Below are 21808 nucleotides of genomic sequence, written 5' to 3' on the forward strand. Positions count from 1 at the left end.
TGGCTCAAGCTGTAGCGCGCTCGCCTGGCATGCGTGTGGCCCGGGTTCGATCCTCAGCACCACATACAAACAAAGATGTTGTGTCCGCCAAATACTAAAAAAAAAAAAAAAAAAAAAAAAAAGAATCTGCCTTTCATCAGAGGCTAGGCACGGCAGTGGGCTAAGTATTTTAGATGCACTTAAAACTCACTAAGCCCCAGACTGTGAGAATGATCATTCTTCCATTTTTCAGATACAAAACTCAGGCTGAAAGAGGTCAATCCATGTGACCAAGACTGCTCAGTCAAAAAGTGGCAGGACCAAAAGACAAACACAGAATGATTAACTCTGGTATTTCAATCACCACAAAATACTGCCTCCATCAAGTACATCTTCTTTAAAATAATCAAAATTTCTGATTATACAGGTCATATGTGACCACAGTAGGGAATTTTCAGAAATCAAGAAAAGAATTGAAGTACAAGTCTCCATAATCTTCACTGTCACTTATTTTGGACTTCAATGAATATTTTAATGTTTTTGGTGGTATTTTTCAAATTTTATTTAAAAATTATTTCACTTGATATTATGTTATTTGTACTCTATTCTCCTATTAATGAATTCCTCAGAAATATAATTCTAACTGGTCAAATAATAGTTTTTTGTAATTTATCAAATGAATTTATGTAAACATTCCCTTCCCAATGGACATTGGGGTACCTGTTTTTCTGCTGTTACAATGTTGGGATGAGCATCTTATGCATAAATCTTTGTTCCTATTTCTGATCATTTCCTTAAGCGATATATAGAGTTGCCTACCCAGCCTCTTCTGTGGGAATGGTCTGCTACATTCACAAATGTCTCTTACAATTACATTTAAACCAAAGAATTTTGTCTTTCTGACAACAACAATAATATTCTACACCAGACACCATATAGTCTGTTTGGAGGATTTGGAATATTAACTTGAAAGACATGGGGACAGTAGTGTTTCTAGCCCAGACACACCATTGGCAACACTGTAGAGGAAGGACCATCCTGCTGTTAAGATAGCTAAAGCCTTCCTGGTTCCTGCTTTTCCCAAAGCCTGGCTTTGCAACTATCTACTATGTTCCCCAGATTTACCTGTATCCTTCCAGTGAACACCCATGTTTAGATATACCAGGTCTGGTTGGCTTGAGCAACTTTAAAATTAAAAATTCTTAATTAGTAAAAAATGATATGGTAATGTTTCTTGAAGAGGTTTCTTTAAGAAGACTTGGCTAAAGTAAATTTAAGACAATTCATGCATGTCCCACAGAAATTTCTATATTTTATACTACTATCAGTAAACACATGAGAGAAGCCTATTATTCTGTAGAATTTTTTTTTCATATTGGAAGCCATATAATAGCATCCTCTCATTGTGCTTGAATTTCTTTAATTATCAATAATGTTAAACATTTTTATATGCTTTCTATCCAGATATACTTTGTCAACCTATGTGCCTGTTTTTTTCCATGTATCCATTGTGTTCTAAGGATTTTTACTGGTGATCTATACTTGATCTTTATATATTAAGAATATTAACCTTGATCAGAGCATTCCTCCCAGTTTCCTGTAATTATGTAACTATGTATGTGCCTTTACTTTCTCATCATTATCTTTCCTATACCTAAAGCTTTGGCCATATTGAACAATACTCATTCTTTGTATTCAAATGAGCTAAGGAATTATATAGTAACAATGGGCCATTATCTCAATGGCTTAACAAACATGTAAAAGAAATGTTTATTTTAAACTTTGTCAGGGATGGGAGGATTCTGTTCATTTTAAATGCTCAGTGGCCCAGGTTGACAGACATTCCTTCTTGATTCATGGTTCCACAAACACTCTGTCAGGTCAGGTACTCAGGTGATGTTTGTGCTCCCACACTGCCTGGAAGCAAGGCACATCCCTCTGCTCATATTTTGTGGCCCAAAGCAAGTCACATGGCTGTGATGAACTTTCAGTAGGCCAGGGGTGTACAATCTCACCCTGTGTCCAGGAAAGAATCAGAATATGTGAAGGACCAGTGGCTACCACACCCTGTGCTTTCTTGCCATTTCTCTCTGTTCCGTCCTAATGGAAAACACTTCTCCTGCTGTTCCATGTTCAGATTCCTCCAAACCTTCAAAAGCTATCTCAAAAGTTGTATTCCCTGTGAGGTCTTCTCATCTCTTCTATGTGGAATTGATCTCATGCTCCTGAACCACTCTAAAATCTTAAGAATAATCTTTTCCTACCTTGAATTATAGTCACCTGGGTACATTTTTTCCTCTTTTTATCTTGGATCATGACTTTCTTTAAGGCTGTATATCTTAGTTGTGTTTTTATACTTCACAGGGCTTAGTCCAGCACCTGACAGATTAGGCTCACAATAAATTATGATTGAATGAATAAAGGCTTAGTTCCTAGCCTGGAGACTTTCATTTCAGCATAACACTAAGAGATTTACTTGTAACTCGTTAATTATGTTAGTAATAATTATATTTTCAGACAAGTTCAATTTAAAATTAACATGTTTTTTGATTCTCAGTGATTGATTAAGAGACCAGGTAGCTACAACATTCTTATCAACACCACAAAACTCTTCTTCTTCAGGTGCATATGCTAACAGACTTGTAGCATTTTTCAAAAAGAACACTTTATCAATAACTATAGTACCAACGTGATTTTGAATTGCCCATGATTTTGTTTTTTGTTTTGGTTTTTCAAGGCTGCCTTGAACCCTTGGGCTCAGTTGATCCTCATTCTTTAGACTCCCAAATTGCTGAGCATGCGTGCCCACCACATTGCCTGACAGGCCACGACTTTAAGTTGCTGCTATTTTTACCTTTGAAAATCACTGTTAATTTATCTTCATATTTTCACATTTATATGGATATTTTTCTCAATATTGTATAAGAATTTTTAAATATTTTTATTTAATCCTTTACATAGTACTTTGATCTCTAGTTTGGGACAAGAATTTCACATATACACACACACACATTACGTTATGTGTAATATATGTATAGACATAGAATATATACATGTATATATAATTATATATTTATATTTGTATACATGTGAATACTTTTATAGACACATATGTATATGTATATGGTCCATGCATAAAATGCACATACATAATTAATGTGTATATATACATATATGGTGCTTATCCAATCACATATATACACGGTCTTTGTATTTAATAATTCAGACTGTCATTATTTAGTCAAATGACTGTTCCATGACTACCCACCCTGGATATAGTAGCTTCCGCTTATTGATCTACACCTTGCCTTCTGTTTTATTACTTATTCTTGTAGGTCTTATTATTACTTGAAATTCTTTTATTTGCCCATTTGTTATACTGTTATTCTTACCACACTTAAAGTCAATCTCTCCCCAATAAAATGTGCCATCCTAGAGACAAGGATTTTATTGTTAGCTGCTGCAATAACAAGTAAACATTGCCTGGTACAGAGGATGCAGTAAAATAAACATTTTTCAGATCAATGAGCAAATGAATAAAAGATTCTTTCTTGGGTGACCGGGTGGATTGTGCTACCATTCACTGGTAAAGAAAATGCAAAGGCAGGAGTAATTTCAGAGGAGTGATATGTTGCTCATCTTTGAATATATTGAGTTTGAGGTTCCTGTGTGATCCTCAGATAAAGATGTCAAATAGAAATATTTACCTAACTCTGAAATGGAATCAGGGGACATAGATTTGCTCATTTTCTTATAGGTAATATTTAAAATCTTAGGAGTGGCTAAGATTCCTGGGTACACATAGCTTAAGAACAGAAAATGGCATACTTCAGCCTCCCAGGACATCTCTCTCTCTCTCATATTTGCTCCTCCCAACAGCCTCAAAGAGCAGGAATCCCAAAAACTTTCCATCTTGACAGTACAAATGCCTTTGCCTCTTTAATCTTATTGGCCTCCTATCAACGGAGACAGCTCAGGAGAGATGGCCCTGTACAGTCTATTTATCCCGGTCTGTTAGACTCATGTTTATCCCTGATGTTACAGATGTTGAAGAATCGATACATCCCACGGGGCCTTATTGAAGCAGATAGCAGACCCCACTTGCTTACCCAAACACTTTCTTTTAGCCCTTCTGGCAAAATTCCCAGGAAGAAAAGACAGGGATGTGCGGAGAGTGTTTTATCGGTGATGCACAGCAGCAGCCAGCTGTCTCCCTAATGATTATTTGTATTCATACAGAGATCCGTTCAACAAAGGAACTCAGCTCACGAGGAACTCCCTCTCCTTGGTAATACATGCTACAGCCCCACAAAGTGTTTTTTTTTTTTTTTAACAATCTCTCTGCCCTGAGGCTGTTATAAGCACAACAAGTAATTCAGAGTCTCTACGAATAAATAAAAATTGAATCTTGTTCTATAGCCAAGGACACTGAGTCACAGCAACCTGCCTAGTGACTCCTTAAGATTAATTCTGACACTCAAGTTCACACTCCTGCTTCTTAATCCTCATTCTAGAACTCTTCCTATGTTCCAGCTATAGTTTCCTAAAACACTTAATCCACTTTTTAAGGGTTTTATCATCTTTAGCTCATTGACCAATATAATATCATGCAAGGATTACCCAATAAGCTGAAATCAAGTGAAGGCTGACTGTGTCCAAAACTAGTCTCTGACTATACTACCAATAAGTTTTTCTGCAGCTCTCATGTGCTAGCCATTCAATGCTGAAAGCCCCGGTTGGACATTAGACACCATCTATCCATATGTTGTTTAAATTTCTTTCTACTGTTTACTCATAGAGCATTCATCAAATTTCTGCTTGATCAACCAGGGATGAGTAATTCACTGCCACCTTGGCTACTGCATTTAATTTTTAGGTAGCTCATTAGGCAATCCTCCATCTTGATAAACCACAAACTGCCACACTGTATTTTTTTTTTCCTTATTAAGCTTTAGTCCTTCACGATGGAGCCACTCAGAATAAGTCTAAAAATGCCTTTTACAGTAAGCAGTGCAGACTTCACTGCTCCAGATCTTCTTCTAATGACACAAATCCCCTCGAGACCTTTAGCATGTCCACATGTGATCCCAGTTTGCCAGCTTTTGCAACTCCACCTGGAGCTCTGAATAGCTCACTCTTCCTCAAGTGTGCTCTGTCCAGCCAAGAGTAGTGGCTCTGTTAGTGCCGTTCTGATCCTCATTAGCCTCCTTGATGGTCATCTTGCACTGGTAATCCAAGCTGAGTTCACAACCCACTGTAACAGAATGTTAAAATGTTTACTATCCCGCTGTTAAATGATGCCTCCTTTGCACTGTTCTTCAGCAGTTAATATCCTCATGCCAAGGGTCAGGCTTTGCATTTACCTCTGTGAAATTTTATCTCACTGGATTTGACCCATATTTTTCATTTGCCATTTGGTGTTCTCACCCAAGTCATTAATAAAAATTATAAACAGACCAGGTCAAAGATAAAACCCTGTGGCAGAGTCTAGATTAACACTGATCCATTAATTAAGCATTTTAGTCTCATTCAACCAGTTTCTAAATTACCTGTCTTTACCCTCAATGGCCCATAGCAGTGCATCTTGCCTGACAGAAGACCTTGCCAAGTACCTGGCTCAAACCCAGACCCTCTCCATTCACAACTATCCACAAAGAGTTGATGGAGTAACTCATCAACTCGGTCTCTATTCAACAGCTTAAAAAGGACATTAAATACATATTTTTTCAGTATTAAAATGATCCACAAAAATTTGGCCTTTTGGATGAGATCCAGGCAGCTGAATGTGCTCCATGTTATGAACACACATTGAGGCAGGTGCTGCTTCAGGTTTCTATTAGAACTCAATCATTATGTACCATGCCTGGTTCCTGCCTCTGGGCACTGGGTGCATTTCACCTTTAAGTCAACCTCAGAAACTGAGGGCTAATAGACATGCTTCTGTTTTCTTTGAAGCATTATTTACTCAGTGGAAGAAAGATAGCCTAGAGGTTTAACACTGTTTGAGAGGTAGGAGAGAGAAGGGTCCAACGGAGAGGGATGCTACTCTGAAAGCAATCTCGCACCTCACATCACAGGAATTGCCCCTGATTATCTTCCCCTCCTTCCCTGCCTGGAACACTGGTTAAAAGGCACATCATTCTACAGGTCATCAGGAAATTTTCCAATTACCCTCCGATGTTGACCGATGGTTTACATAACCCTTTAACTTTTTGGTTATAGAAGTCAAGACACTCCTTTGCTTCCAATTTCAGGATTCCTTTTATCAAACTACCATCTTTCAACATACCCTAAAATATTTCATACAAGTAACAGCTTCCCGACAGGGTGGTCGTTTTCCAGACCCGATCAAGACTTCTGGGAGATAGAGGAGGTTTCCAGCAGTTGCAAGAGACCCCAGCAACTCCCTGACTCCTTCCTCTTTGTTTTACAGCTGAGAAAATCCCCAGAGACATTGAGTGAGCTGCTGAAGGTCACAAAGCTAACTACACACAGCACCAGAGTAAATTCATGTCTTTTGACTCGAAATTCAATGTCCTTCCTACTTTTACAAAGAGGAGAGGTGGTTTGAGAGAAAGGAAGAATTGGGAGTATCCTCTGACCACATAAAAAACCTCCAAAACCATGGTTGCTAGGATATCACTTGAGAAACAAATGATAGGAGGCCATCTCTGACACTCTTTTATGCAAGGTGAGAGATAAACCTGTTCCTCCCCTAGAACTGACCCAGAGAAGGGCCATCTGCGTCTCTGTCCCATCTTTCCTGGATCACTGTTACCTAGGCTTCTCCTTCCCATCCACTCACAGTGAGCCCTGGCATACCACTGATGAGAAAGGAGCAGGTTTCCTACAAACACAGCCATTTCCCATTCTCTGTCTTACCCTTACTGTGCCACTGCAATAACTCCTCATTTGTAGCTTTATTCCAGCATGTTAGCTGCTAACACCACTCTACTTTGTACTTACCCATAAAAAGAATCCCAAACCTCAGAAGTTTGCTTTATTTATACAAAAGCAGGCCAGCATCACAAAGAGTCTTTTATTTTTTGTTTCTTTTAAGAAACATAAAATCCAGCTTTATTATTTAGCTACTGAGAACTCACAGGCTTAGGTAATATAACAAGGAACCATCCAGTAATTCAAATAAATATGAATTGGGAGAGGGTCCCTTTGCCTAATTCCAGGGAGAACCACCAGAAAAAAATGTTCCCTAATCTCTCATAGCATTGAGGTAAAATAGAAGGAATAAGGAATAGGTAGAAAGAAAACAAGAGTTTAATTCAAAGCTCTGCATAGTTTTCCAGGCCTGTCATTCTGCAGGCTCATCTCTTCTTAGGATACTCCTGGGTTCCTGGGAAATCTGTAAGTCTACCTATGCACTATTAATAAACCCTATAATAAGTGGATTAAGTAAAGAGATAGATGATATTTCGAGGAATCTATAATTTAGGGGACTTTACACCGTTATCTAAAGATCAGATAATAACACTATATCAGCCTGAGGATACTGAAACTGACCAGACCACCAGCACCCTCCTTGAGATAACCGACTAAGAACCAGACTAAGATCATTCCTACTTACCTTTCCCACCCCTCAACAAGTGTCCTTTCAAAGAAGAGCCAGGAAACCTAAACCACACCTCTCACTCTCAAGATGACCAGTATTCTTCCTACTTTCCTAAGCAAACCTTTGTCTATGCCTCTGACTGTCAGGTGCTGAATTCTTCCTCACCTTAGCCAAGGACCCTACTGGTGCTGAGTCAAGTTCCCCTTCTCTGTGGGAGCTCCTCGGACCTTTCTTTGGAGATATCTCTTCTCCCTTGCCAGTATGAGGGTCCTTAAAGTCTCATGAGTTATGGTAACTCCAAAAGTACTAACTTAAAATTTGGATAGACAAGACCAAGATTATTTTCTTGGACTGTGATCCCCAAATCAGACCTATCAAGGTCATCCTGGGTGTTTTTTTAATCAAGTTCAATCTTTGGAAGTGGATTCCAACGTGTGTATGTTAACAAAGTGCATAACTTGATTCTTATGTAGTCAACTGGAAGTCTTCTAGAGATTATAGGCTGCACTTTTTTCTGATCATGTTTTATTTAGAATCTTACATCTCTGGATATACAAGTATCTATATAAAAACGAAGGTGATGAAGAATTTTATGCAAAACTTTCCAATATGGAGAAAATAGGGAGGGGTCTGCATGTTTGGAGGGTGTTAGAAGGAATGTTAGAAGGAACAAACATCAAAGAGTCAGTCCCCTTATAAGAAGCCAAGACAATAAGAAGAGAAATTCTTTCTCTAGAATAATGATCAAATAATTATTAAATAATGAAAATATACTAGTATATATTGCTTTTAGTGACCTTTCGAAATTCATTGATTTTAATCAGTGCAAAATCTCGGGGAGAGGATCAACCTGTTATCTCAAGAGAACTAACTTGAGTCCATCATCAGAAAAGGACACTCCCTGCACTATGCTACACTCAGTCAAATGCTACAGCTGATGGCCTCACAGCACCTCAGGGCAGAGTAGGTGTGGTGAAAGTGGACTGGCTCTTCAACAAACTTCTTACCTGTGACTCCTGGCCACACTGCTAGTCTACAATTAAATGTAGCCTTCAATGAATCCTGGCCAATGTGATTCACTTACAGGCAGGCTAAGACCTGACACAGAAAATGTATCTGTGGACTTGAATCCCAGGAGATGGCAGAGTCACAAAAGGAAAAAAAAATACCTGAGTTCCTGGGTGACGAGAGCCTTGCCCCTGTTAATTACACTTTCCATCAAGAAAAAACAAATTCATAATGTGTTAGCTACTGAAAGTTTGTTATTAGTTTCTCAGACAAAATTCAGAACAGAAAGTATCCTATTGACTTAGAGCTCAAGATGTGTGCTGTTGTTTCTGTGATCAGACAGCAGACAGTGAGGCAATAAACAGAGCAAGCCGGAGGATTAGAAAGTATTGCTATTCTCTTGCCAACCATTTCATATAAGTATCATCTGAAATAACATGAAAAGGAACACATGTCTCTGAGGCTGAAGCATGAGAAAAGTGGTTGGAAAGAGGTCAAGTGAAAGTGTGTTGGTTCCTCTTAAATGCTTTTAATACAGGAGCTAAGACAAGAATTGAGTGTTTTTCATGTACAGATTGAAGGGAATGGAGAAAGTCCAAACATCGAGTGTCTTACAACTTTGAAATGACCAACTGCTTCTGGACTCCAAATATTAAAAGATAAGAATGGAAAAGTTCCTGGGTTACAAATTTCCACTCAGACTTCTTGCCTACACACAGTGACTTGGCTTAGCAGCAAAGATCAGAGTAGGGTGGACAAGTCTGTTGTTTCAGTGAGCCTCAAGTTAGCTTCCAGGAAGTTGAGAAAAGGGATGCATGGAGATGAAAAGAAACCCGGCTTGAGAATTGCAACTAGAAAAGAACTAGACAGTGATTACTGATACATGGTACTGATTGGAAGCAGATAGATCATAAGTCTACAGAGTCTTTGAAGAAATTCTATTGCCAAGCTAATCACAAGCCTTCTCTAAAAGGCTTTCTCTAAGAAAGCTGTTTGTTTAAAACTTAAAAATGGTTCTTGGGCCCACCAACTTTCATGAGCCGGAAGTAGTTCGTGAAAGCTGTAACTCCCAAGGGGAATGTGTGCCTGGAAACTCCAAGCAGGTGGAGCAGGGTCACAGAGAAGGAAGGGCAGAGAGAACCTCACAAGCAAGACTATATGTCTGATTCTATATCTTCTCTATTTCCATGGCACAGACCTTTGAAAGACTTGGCCAGTAGGATCATGAGTACTTTGTGTCCACATTGCCTGACAGTGTCTACCAGGAAGCAGGGTGGGGAGTGAAGGGTGAGAAGTGATTATTTTTTTTTCACTTTTTAAGTCACCAGAGGCTCCATGTTCAAATATTGTCAAAATGGTGCATGGTCCATAAATCCTGGATTTTGAGATGGATGTAAAAACTGGGTGAGACTTAAAGTTGCCTTTCTCTGGGAGAGGAAAGATAGGCTCTGTACACATAGGAGGTGAGTAAAATTAATAGTTAGTGCCCAGAAGGGTAAACTGTGGAATATACTATATCATAAACCTATTTCCCTTCTGTACAGGCTCTTTTGCAGGAGACCAAGTTCTAGTGATTAGGAGTACGGTAGAAGTGATACGGCCACATCTAGGCCTAACCCACAAATAGTCCAAATGTACCAAACACACCCTTTTTACTCATGTCCCTTATTTGCAGCTACAGGCTGATGATTCAACAGAGGAATCCAGGGTTAGAAAGAAAGAAAGAGCCTGGGCCCCTATTATGGTCCCCAGTGCAAAAAGGTTCAGAGGTGAGACTTTTAGGCCATGATTGGATCATGATGATTCTGACCTCATTAATGGATTAATCGTTGAATTAAATGGATTCATCAACTGGTAGCTAAATGGACCACTGGAAGGTGGGAACCTACTTGGAAGAAGTAGGTCACTTGGGACCTGTCATGGAAGGGCTTGATTTTCTCCCTGTCTCTTCCCAGCTGCCGAGAACTGAGCAACTTTCCTCCTCTATGTCCTTCCACCATGATGTTCTGCTTTAACTCAGGCACAGAGCATGGAACTGGCTGACCATAGACTGAATTCCCGTAAATCGTGAGCTAAAATAAAATTTTCCTCCTCTAAGTTGTTCTTGACAGATATTTTGATCACAGTGACAAAAAGCTGTCTAACACAGCTCCTAAATGCAGAACCTCCACCCCCACCCCATCCACCAACACCGATTGAATATTATGTAAAGACTCCAAGCCCTAGTGGGTTTTTTCCCAGCAACAAGCATGCCGTTACTAATGTAAGTGGACTGAGTTCCAGCCATTCTCACTCAGTGCAAGTACAATTAAAGGAGAGCCCTGGGTACCCAATAAGCATGAGTTTTTTTCTTTTCTATTTCTATAATAAAGTAATAGTTATTGAGCCCCCCACTATGTACTAGGCTAAATGCTTTGTTTATATGTATGATCTCAAAGCAACTCTTTGGTGTTGGTACTATTATTGTCCAAATTTTACCTATGATGGATATAAGGCACAGGAAGACTATGGATTTTCCTTAGAGCACATCATCAGTAAATGGATTTAAATATAGGAAGGTGACTCCTAGAGGCACCTTCCCACTGCCTGCCCTACGGTGCATTTTGTGGTAACGTGGCCTGGAACCATGGAGAGTGGGTTCCTCTCACACATAAAGGTCTCACATCAAGGATTCTAACAGCATCTCTCCTACATTTCATCTTCTGATGCACTTGAGTTTTGCTCTTATTTTCTTCTACCTCTTCCTTTCTTATGCAGAGTTACTCTTTTCTAGAACTACTTAAAAGAGCAAGTATAGCTGTTTGGTCTTGCCTCATGTATGTATTGAAGAAAAGTTAAACAGAAGCAAGTTGCTGAGGTCTCTGTTTTGTCCTCTGTGACATTTGTTGAAACAGCCTCCCTGCCCCACTCAACAGCCACATATTGTGGGGAACAGTGATGGTTTTCATGCCTCCTTTTGAATGACCTAGGACCAGCGGTTCAGAAATCTAAACTTTTACCATTTACCAACACTGAACATTGAAACTTGAAATTCTCATTACTGGCCTTCTGTTTTAGGCAACTTTTGTGTTGCTGTGACCAAAATTCCCACAAGAACAACTTAGAGGAGGAAAAGGTTTATTTGGGACTCTGGTTTCAGAGGTCTCAGTTCACAGATAGCTGACTCCTTTGCTCTGGGCCCAGAGCAGGGTCAGGAAGCAGAAGGGTAGGAATGGGCTTCAGGAAGAACAACCCTTCCAGGGCATGCTCCAGTGACCCACCTCCTCTAGCCATGCCCCACCTGCCTGCAGTTACTGGCCAGCCAGTTCAAACTACCATGTACTGATTTGGTTACCGTTCTCATAATATAATCATTTTACCTCTGAATATTTCCACTTTAATAGAACGTCTGGGAAGACATCTCACATGAAAACCCTAACATCACCCTTTGGCAAATTGGGAAGTGAAGGGCATCTCTGGAGTGAGGGAACCCACAGTACAAGAATCATTCACAAGCCTCAGGTTTGCTCAGAGCATTCAGCGACACAGCCTCTCGTGGTAAAGAACACAGAGCCCACAGGTCTATAGGGGTAATCTTACAGTAGTACTGTTGTAAACACCAAGGAAAGATTTATTCGGTCTTGACTTCTTGGCATTTTATTTTCTATTTCAGTTTCCTTACCCTTTCCTAATCCAAAATCATCTTTTAGCTAAACTTTTTTTTTTTAAGCACAAAAGTCAGTAGTGTCAGAGGCAAAGCTTAGGTGAATGTCATAGATCCAATTAAATTCATAATTTACTATTCAGGATAGGTTATGGAACACACTCCTCTATACACACACACACACACACACACACACACACACATACGTGCATACTCACCACTCACATACACACATCTCACATCTCACGTCCATTCTTAACAGTTTTCACTGTATAACTGATTTAATTAAAAATTTCAAACTATTCCAAGTATCCCTCTACCTTTGCTTTAAGAAAGTTCTTATTCAAGTTTTTCAAAAGTAGTTGTGACACATAGTGATTGTTGGATTTATTTAGATTTGGGCATTTTGTGGATGAGTGCTTAATTTGCACTGTTACCATGCTCCTAGAAATGAATAAGAACAGTAGTATATTCTGTCAAATCCTGGAGAATTACAAGTCAACTTCTGAGGGAAATCTACCTTTTCTTTTTTTTTGGTACTGAGAATTGAACCCAGGAGCACATTAACACTGAACTACAATCCCAGCCATTCTGTTATTTTTAATTTTGAGACAGGATCTTACTAAGTTGCCCAGGCTGCCCTGAAATTTAATTTCACCTGCCTCAGGCTCCTAAGTTCCTAAGTAGCTGGGAGCCACCATGCCCGGCTCTGTTCCATGTTGTTTAAAGGAAGATGGAAGGAACACCTTAACTAGACAGGGGGAGGTCATCCTGTTTGTATGTGGAATCAGCATCAGTGACCCTCAGCACAGAAAGGTACTTCGAAAAATACTGTGTGCCTTTTAGTAAAGCCACTCAATCACTGGCTATGATTTATTTTTGCTCCTATTGAGATGACAATAAGATACTAGAATGGTAAGCAGGAGGACACACTTTAAAAGGAAATATCTGATCTAAGAGTTAGCAAATGACATGTATTTTAAACCAGACACTGAAAAAGAACTTAGTTGATACAAAGTATCTCTGTTGCTCTCATTGTCTCCTTAAAATATTTTCTTACATAAAGTAGGAGAGAATGCTCTATTCCATGATGATGATTGAAAACTCAAAAAGTTCTGAGTTTTCTAGTCACTACAAAGTAATAATCCTATGTTCACTCTAACCCCCAAACATAATTCTGATGCTGTTTGGGAAATGTCTAATTAGCTAGGCTCAATGATACATACCTATAATCTCAGCTATTCTGGAGGGTGAGGCAGAAGGATGCCAAATTCAAGGCCAGCCTGAGCAACTTAGCAAGACCCTGTCTCAAAATAAAATGAAAAAGAAGGATTTGGGATGCTCAGCTCTCATGACCCATGACTCATGAGGCCAAGGATCAATCCCCAGCATCACCAAAGCAACAACAACAATGTCTAGTCAGGGGCTGGAGGTGCAGCTCAATGGTAGAACACATGCTTGCCATGGATTAAGCCCTGAGTGCCATCCCCAGCTTGATAAAAGAAAGATCTAATTCTACAGTATCGAAATTGCAAGACTTTGTGTCATTGCCCCTGCAGGAAGCTAGGGAAAGCAGAGCCCAGCTCTTTCTCTTTCTCTCTCCCCACCCCATTTCTTCTTTCCTATGGTTTCATCTCCTCCTTGTTAAGAACTGTGTTTCTGATCTCTCCACCAGAGAATCTGGGTTTGGTAGGACAAACAAAACTGTGTTCTGTTTGGACTGGTACTGCTGTAAGCTTTCTTCCTGATTTCTGAACCTGAGCAGAATACATATTCTCTCATGGCAATTTTACTGGGCTTCCTTAGCCACCATCTCATTACCACTGTTGGAAATTTCTAACTTGTAGCTCCCATAAAGTGGGTAATTCATACATTATTCCTTGCTCCTCCTGCAGTCCCTAAGAATCCAGAAATAGGTTCACCTTTTCTCTATATCTTTTCAGCTCTCTCTTGAAGAGGGCCTTGTAGAAGCCCACACTGGCTGTCTTCCAAGGATGACCCACTGAGGACCAAAGGAAAAAATTGTCTACTTTTTGCCTCCACATGCTTTGGGAGTGTAGGCTGATCCTCACGCTGCCACCTTCATTTCAGCTTGTCTGTAGGGATCTGTCTGTTCATCTCTCTCTCTTCAACTCCCACCCCGCTCTTTCTTCCTTAGCTTTTTAGGTTGGAATCGGACAGGAATCCAGGTGTTCTTCAACCACAGGAGATATAGGTCAGCATCTTCCAGTCCTCTTGAGCCCTTCCTTTTTGGCTAGAGAGAGAGAGAGAGAAGCACCCTTTCCCCTCTCTTCCTTGTCAAAGCAGGACCCACAGGATCACTCCCAAGGACCTCCCCTCTACCAACCCTTCCACGCTGATCTTCAGGGACCTGAAACTTGCATACTGCAAGTGGAGGAGAGGTTTCAAGTTGTAAAACTGTGCTTTTGAAGTTGCCTTCGAAATTTTGCAACTTGGTTCAGAAACTCACTTTAGATTGTTTGACTCATTATCTCTTGTTGCTTCCATGGAAACTTCCAATTTAACACTCTAATATCCTCACTATAGCAACTTGGGAGCCTATAAGATCACATGATGAAGAGAACAAAGTTACTCATAATCTTGCTTCCCAAAAACAATAGTATTTGACTTGCTTTACTAAAAGCCAAACACTGACAGTATTGGGGGGAATATTTGCTCAATCTTTTTCCTTTGCTTAGGAGCCTATTTGAATAAAACAGTTTCCCTTGGTACCTGAGGAGAATTATTTCTAGGACCCCTGCAGGTACCAGAATCTGCAGATCCTCAAGACTTTTATCTTCCCATACACTTTAATTCATCTCTCCATTACTCATAATACTGAATACAATGTGAATGCTATGTAAACAGCTATTACACTGAATTGTTAGGAAATATCTTCTTATCTACCTAAGAAGGTAACCAAATACTATTAATTCTACTGCAGAAATATTCTTGAATCTAGCCTCTCCTCTTTGTCTCCACCATCATTACTCTAATTCAGTCCTCCACGACTTTCACCTAGGTTTTTGAACACCTCCATGCCCTCCTTTACCTGTCATCTATCTACACTGGCAGCAGAATGAGCTCCTTTAAAATATACATATTCTCATAGAACTTCCTTGGTTTAGGTTCTACACTGACTCACATGGCAAGCCAGTAAGCCTACATGATTTTCACAGCAGCTGGAGCCTTTGCTATGTCTCACCTGCATGATTTGCCCTTGGCCCCCAATCTGCACTTTATGCTTCAGCTAAGCCCGGTGCCCAGTTACTTGAGGGGAGCTCCTCCTCCTCTTTCTCCTCTTCCTCCTCCTCCTCTTCCTCCTCCTCCTCCTTGTACTGGTGATTGAACCCAGGTGTGCTTTACCATTGAATCACAACCCCAGCAATTTTTGTTTTTTAATTTGAGACAGAGTTGCACTAAATTTCCTAAGGCCTTGCTAAGTTGCTGAGGCTGCCCTTGAACTTGCAATCCTCCTTCTTTAGCCTCCTGAGCTGCTGGGATTACAGGCATGCACCACCATGCCTGGCCAACACTGGGCTCTTCTGATGGTTTCCCCACATACAGTCTTTCCTTCATCTGCAGTGCCTTCCCCTTCATTGGTCATTCAAATGAGTGCCTACTCTCTCCCCTCTTTTCCCAATAAGTCTAGGTAGAATCCATTGCTCCCTCTTTTGGCAACTGACAGTTCAGATTTCTTAGTTTCACGCTCTCCTTTGCCAAGCTGTAATGGGTGCTTTATCCATCTTTGTGCACACCTCTCTGTCTCACTGGATGGAGATCTGCTTGAGTGAAGGAGCTTAGTCTCCTTTGCTGCTTGTAGTATCATTAGGTATGTGGCACAGGCTTAATACATTTGAATTATCATTTATATATCTTTTTAACACATAAAATATTCTCAACTCACCCAGACATAGTGTGGAAATATTCTTTTTCACCCATCTTTTTTTTATCTTTTTCTAGGTACTTTGTGAGTTCCTAGAAATGGTTTGCAGAAACCATGAAATTTTTATAGTTAAAAAAAATGTAAATCTAGGGAGAGAAAGGTTATAACTTCGAGTCTGAAACTGAGAAGTATGTAACAGGAGCTTGGGGACACAATGCTTCTCCCAACTTAATAGATGATAGCAGCTCCAACTAGACCCCATAGCTACTTTGCAGAAATCCACAGATTTCCAGCTAACTCTGAGATCTAAACATTTTTCAATATATTTCTTCTCCCACTGGTCTGGTTGTGTCCAATGATAACATACATGGTTGTATCTGATTGTGTCCAATGATAACATACATGTCTAAACCAGACATCTATAATAGACCTGTATATCTACAGTAGAAGCCCAGATAAGCATTTCTGTGTTCCATGGAATAGGGCTCCAATTCAAGTAAACATCATTTTTATAGCATGCACTAAATGATAGATTTAAATTAGAATAAAAAGACAGAAAACAGCATGTGAAACACTTCATTACCTTTTACATTTCTGTGAAGCCTAGGGTAGAGGGAAGTATTAAAATAACAAGATTGAAAAGTGGCTGGTGAAAAGGTCTTTAGCACTTCTCGGCTGACATTTTTAAAGGGGCTTATTAATGCAAAAACCCTGCAGCTTTCATCATGACACACAGAAACTGAATCTCTAAGTTGTACACAGACAGGAAGGGAAGTCTGCCCTATTTGAAATGTTTAATAGAAGAGGGTGAAAAGAGAATGCAGCTTCTAATCCTTCAATGTCCCTTTATCCACCCCCTTCGATTACCACCTTCCCAAAAGTCAAATTGAAAAATGTGGTTTCAGTCCTTGATGCAAACTCCACAGGCTGCCATGCCCTGCCTGGAACCATTACAGGCTGCTGGGCAGTTGTATCCACCCCACTGCTGATGGAATTACACAGTGATGGTCTGTCATTGCTCCAGGAATGGAAGTGGGCAGTTAACCTGACCTCTGCTACTCTGACAGCGCATAAGAAACCTCCTATACAGAAGCTAGTCAATCCTCCTTCTTTTCAAAGCTGCTAGAAAAACACAAGAATCTCTGCTGAGGGAATTAGGTCTGGTACCTGGCAGTAAAATATAAGGGATTGCCTTCCATCATTATTCCTGTTGTACCCATATTCTAGAAGACTGCTTCCTGCTTTTATGCCCATCTCAGCATCTCTTTAAACTATGCGATGCAATCAAGGTCTCTACTGTCCACTTTCAAAGCCATGCCTCATACATGCCTCATATACTCCCTACATCCTTAGATCTCCAGGAAACTGAAGATGGAACCAGAGTTGTCAAAACTCTTTATTCTCATTATGTGCTTCTTAAACACTCTGAGCCTTCTGATCTCTCATTTATTTCATAAAATCACTAAAATGTCCCTCTTCCACATTCTCCTCCCAATCATTCTAAACTCATCTCTGTCAGCATTTGAAGCATTATGAGGCATAATGGCAGCACATAAAAGATCTTCCAGAACCCTGTAGAGAGATCATAAGCACCTCCTGTTACCACTCACCCCACCCCAGACTAAGCCTCCCACGTTGACTTTGTGAGCTAGGTAGAGGCAATTCCTACTTGATCAAACTCTCTATCATAGGAAAGAAGAATACTTCAACATAGTTAATATTCTAGTTGATACTGCAGAGGTGTCAAGTCAAGAATATGGCAGGTTTTTTTAAGAGTCTTTATCATGTTCATACAAGTGGAACACATTTTTTATGCTTGTGCCTTTTAAAGCACTCCTGAGTCTTTGTTGCTCTGTAAATCAAATGTCGCCAAGGCTAAAATCATCCTATTGTGCCCTCTGTGTCCCTGATTATATTTGCAAAGCCAAGGAGCCATAGAGCTTAACAGTAAATCGCTGCATAGAAAAAACAAAAATTCGCCCATTCCCACTATTTTACAAAAGGAAAAACTGAGGCAAAAAAGAGATTTGTCTGAGTTCGAAGTGGAGACAATGTTTGTTAGCATTTAGGATCCCTGATTACTAAGCCACTGCTCTTAATACTGTGCCATGAAAACTGCTTTTCAGCTTACTCAAGATCACCCCCCAGAGTTCTTTTCACAGAGACAGAAATTGGATGTCCAGCATAGGACTTTGTACTTACCAATCAGTACAAATAAATAAATGACACTCCAAATGGCACAAGTTTCCTTGAAAAGAAAGGACTGATACAGTGTTTTCTTTTCCTAGAACTGATTCTCTTCTGCCTGAAGACCATGAAGGACACTCTACTTCTATCATCAGGGCTAAGATCTATTGTGGAGAGGTGCTATAGCAGCAGTGCTCCAATCTAGAACCTTGACACTCAAGGACACACCAGTGGGGCAGAGCAGCCAGAGAGGCTAGTAAACCCACAGGGCATGGCCAGCTCTCAGGACTTTCAGAGAGCAGGGGAACACTGCCCCACAAAATAACAGAGCTGGCACTATGACACTGGCTCAAACAAATTAGTTTTCTTTTCATCCATAAGTAGTTATTCTATAAGAAATATAGTTTACATTTCACAAAACATTCAAATTCTCTTTGGAAGTTGCTATCAAAAACATAACATCATTGAAATTTCTCTTTTTATATGAGTTAAGGATTAAGTTCATTTTCTGCAAAACTTTCTTAGAAAACAAGGAGATTAAAATTAAAATAAAAGGAAGACAAAAAAAATTTTAAAAAAACATCTATGCAGCACTCTTGGGAATGTTGTTGGTATTCAAAAGGTCAGAAGATTATGCTTTTTATTCAAGGTTAATTTTGTCATTGGAAAGAGCCAAGAGTCACCAAGCTAGCTGAGCAACAAAACAGGTAAAATTATATTTTTATTTAAAAATGTATATAGATAATATCATTAATTCTTCACATGATTTTGAGGATGTTTTCAAAAATGTCATTTCAAAAATGATCTAAGGAAGGGCACTGTCATTGGAGTAAAAATACAATTTTTCCAGGTTTAAAAACATTCAACATCCATTCCTTTACATAAGTCTTGGTACTATGGTTCAGAGACCAGCTACAAAATATGACACATTGATATCCATGATGAAATGCATGCTGTCCTATATGGTTATTTGAAAAAAACTTGCAATACATTATAAAATTCTTCTGCTATAATATTACATGAAAACAGCAAAATGCAAAATTATACAAAAAGTATTATCACAACTCCATCAAAAAATGTACAGAGATTGGAGAAATACTAAAAGTAATAGCCTTTGGGTGGTAGAATACCAGGTAATTTTATTTCTTTTTTTCAATATTTTCTAAATTTTTATCATGAATGTAACTATTCTGAATATTGAAAAATAATTCTTTTATTTTTAAATATATACAAAATTATTTTCCCATAACCAATGAAAGAATTTCTCATATTGTCCTCAAACAATGATCACTTTGCTGCATGATACCTCATCTGCAAGGTGATACGGGTTGGATAATTACTGTCACTCTGAGATTTTGGAGAAGACCAATATGCAGCAACCACAGATCCTAAGATTAAAACAGAACAGTCATAGAGTAATAAAATAGTGTGATTTGGTTCTAATGAAGGAATATTTTGAATACTTGAACATCTCGTATTGTAATTAAACTAAATTGTTTGACCACCTATTAATTTCAAATCAGTGTGGCCATGTGTTGATTACAAAGCTTATACATAACCACACAGCAGCAGAGCTGGGCTGTACATAAAAATGTAGTAGTCTTCAGTTGTCACTCTACTCAATTCATTCCTTCAGTAGATCTTCATCAAGTGCCAGAGAGCACCTAGCACACAGAGCCAAGGAGCTGTATGAACAGCTGTACCTTTTATGGTACGCTCTGTTTTCAGAAAATATATTGCTTTACATTAGCACATTTGATTTTCACACTATTTTATATTCACGTTATAGCTATTATACAAGTTCCTTCACTACATTATGAATAGCTTTAAGGTTAAATTGTTAATTCCTTCAGAGCTGGAAACTTGCCTTATTTGTCTTAACAATCAATAGATTTGACAAGTTAAATTTCTGTTGTGCAGATTAGGAAGCAAAGGCTTTGGGATTTATTCATGGTCATAAAGGCAACAAATAGTGCAGGATAACCAATTCCATGCCTTTTTTTTTTTACTTATTATTAGACCTGCACTTGGACAAGTAAAGGATCTTGTAGCTATGACTGACAAAAATTATTTCAATATTTCAAAATTCCCCAAAGAGATAAAATTGATAATTAAGAGATTTATTATCTACAAAAACACCATAATTGCCATATCAACCACTAAGAATGAATAAACATATTTATAGCAAAGTAATTACAAACAAAAAGTGCTATCAGAATGCAAACAATAAAGAACCAACCAAGTTTATCCTCACTGGGAAAGGTAAGACCTTGAGTTTTGACCTAATAGAAGTTCTTAATATCCTAAAATAAATCAATAGAGGTTGAGAGACACAAACATCTGTATGGGTGAAGCACTAACAAAATTGTCTCAGGAACAACATCTGAAAATAAAAACGAGAACACAAAGGATTTGGGACAGCATATTTTTTTCACAGAGTAATAAGCACAGGTTCCCTGGTTTCAGTCAGTGTCAGCTCAAACATTATAGCTTTTTCCCCTAACATCAACCCTAGAACAAATGCCCCTACCCAGTGATGTGCTGGTGAATGTTTATTACTGGATCTCTGAGGGGAAATGTAAACACATGTGTATACATACATATGTTGGTTATGAATTTTATTGATCTAAAGGAGGCTAATCACACAATTTACAAATTATCATGCCGTGCATTATTCATCATAATGAATTCTTCATAGACAATTAATTCCCACAGAATGCTTTAAAAAATTTTTTTGGCCACACTCTAGTATCCATAGGCAACTTGGCCTTGCAATCAAACAAATATAGTTCAGACTTATCGATGTCACCGAACGTAGAACTGGGAGGATATGCGCCATAGCACACCATTTTCGTCACATAGTATTTCTACTTTACAGGTGTAATAAACGTCAGTAACCATAAGATCATGCATAGCAGCAATATGTTGTAAAACAAAGAAGTGATAAGTTTTGAATATTCATTAATTTTATTTCTAATATGATTTTTTAATTTTATGTACTTTCATTTTTAATGATGTCTATGTTTAACAATTGGCTTTTAAGATTTCTTTGGGTTTAATTATCAGTTTTCATGAGACAGCTCCAGAATACCCACCATCCCATCATTCTCTATGCTCTCCCTGGTTTGTTTTTCTAAATGACTTTAATCACCACCCAAACCCAGGATTATATATTTATTTGTCTATTGCTTTTATCTCCTACCAGAATGTAAGCTTAGTGAGGGCAAGCATTTGCAAGCATGGTGTCTGCCTTCCTTATTATTGTCATGGTGTCTAAAATAGGGTAGGTAGGGGTATGAGGAACCCAGTTTCAGTCTGAGTGACTGTGGGCAGCTTGGTCAAGAGATGTACACTCTGATATAGAGGCTAGAGTGAAGGAGCTCCCTAGGAAATGTTCTTATTTCCAGAACACATGGAGAAAGGAGAAGGCAGAAATGGTGTTGAGTGTGATACGGTCTTAACCAAGACTTCAACTGATTCCACAGGAGCTCTGGAATTGAGATAGCCCATTGGAGTTATTCCAAATTGAGCAAAGTGT

Source organism: Callospermophilus lateralis, chromosome 10 (assembly GCF_048772815.1).
Source record: "Callospermophilus lateralis isolate mCalLat2 chromosome 10, mCalLat2.hap1, whole genome shotgun sequence".
NCBI classification, from domain to species: Eukaryota; Metazoa; Chordata; class Mammalia; order Rodentia; family Sciuridae; genus Callospermophilus; species Callospermophilus lateralis.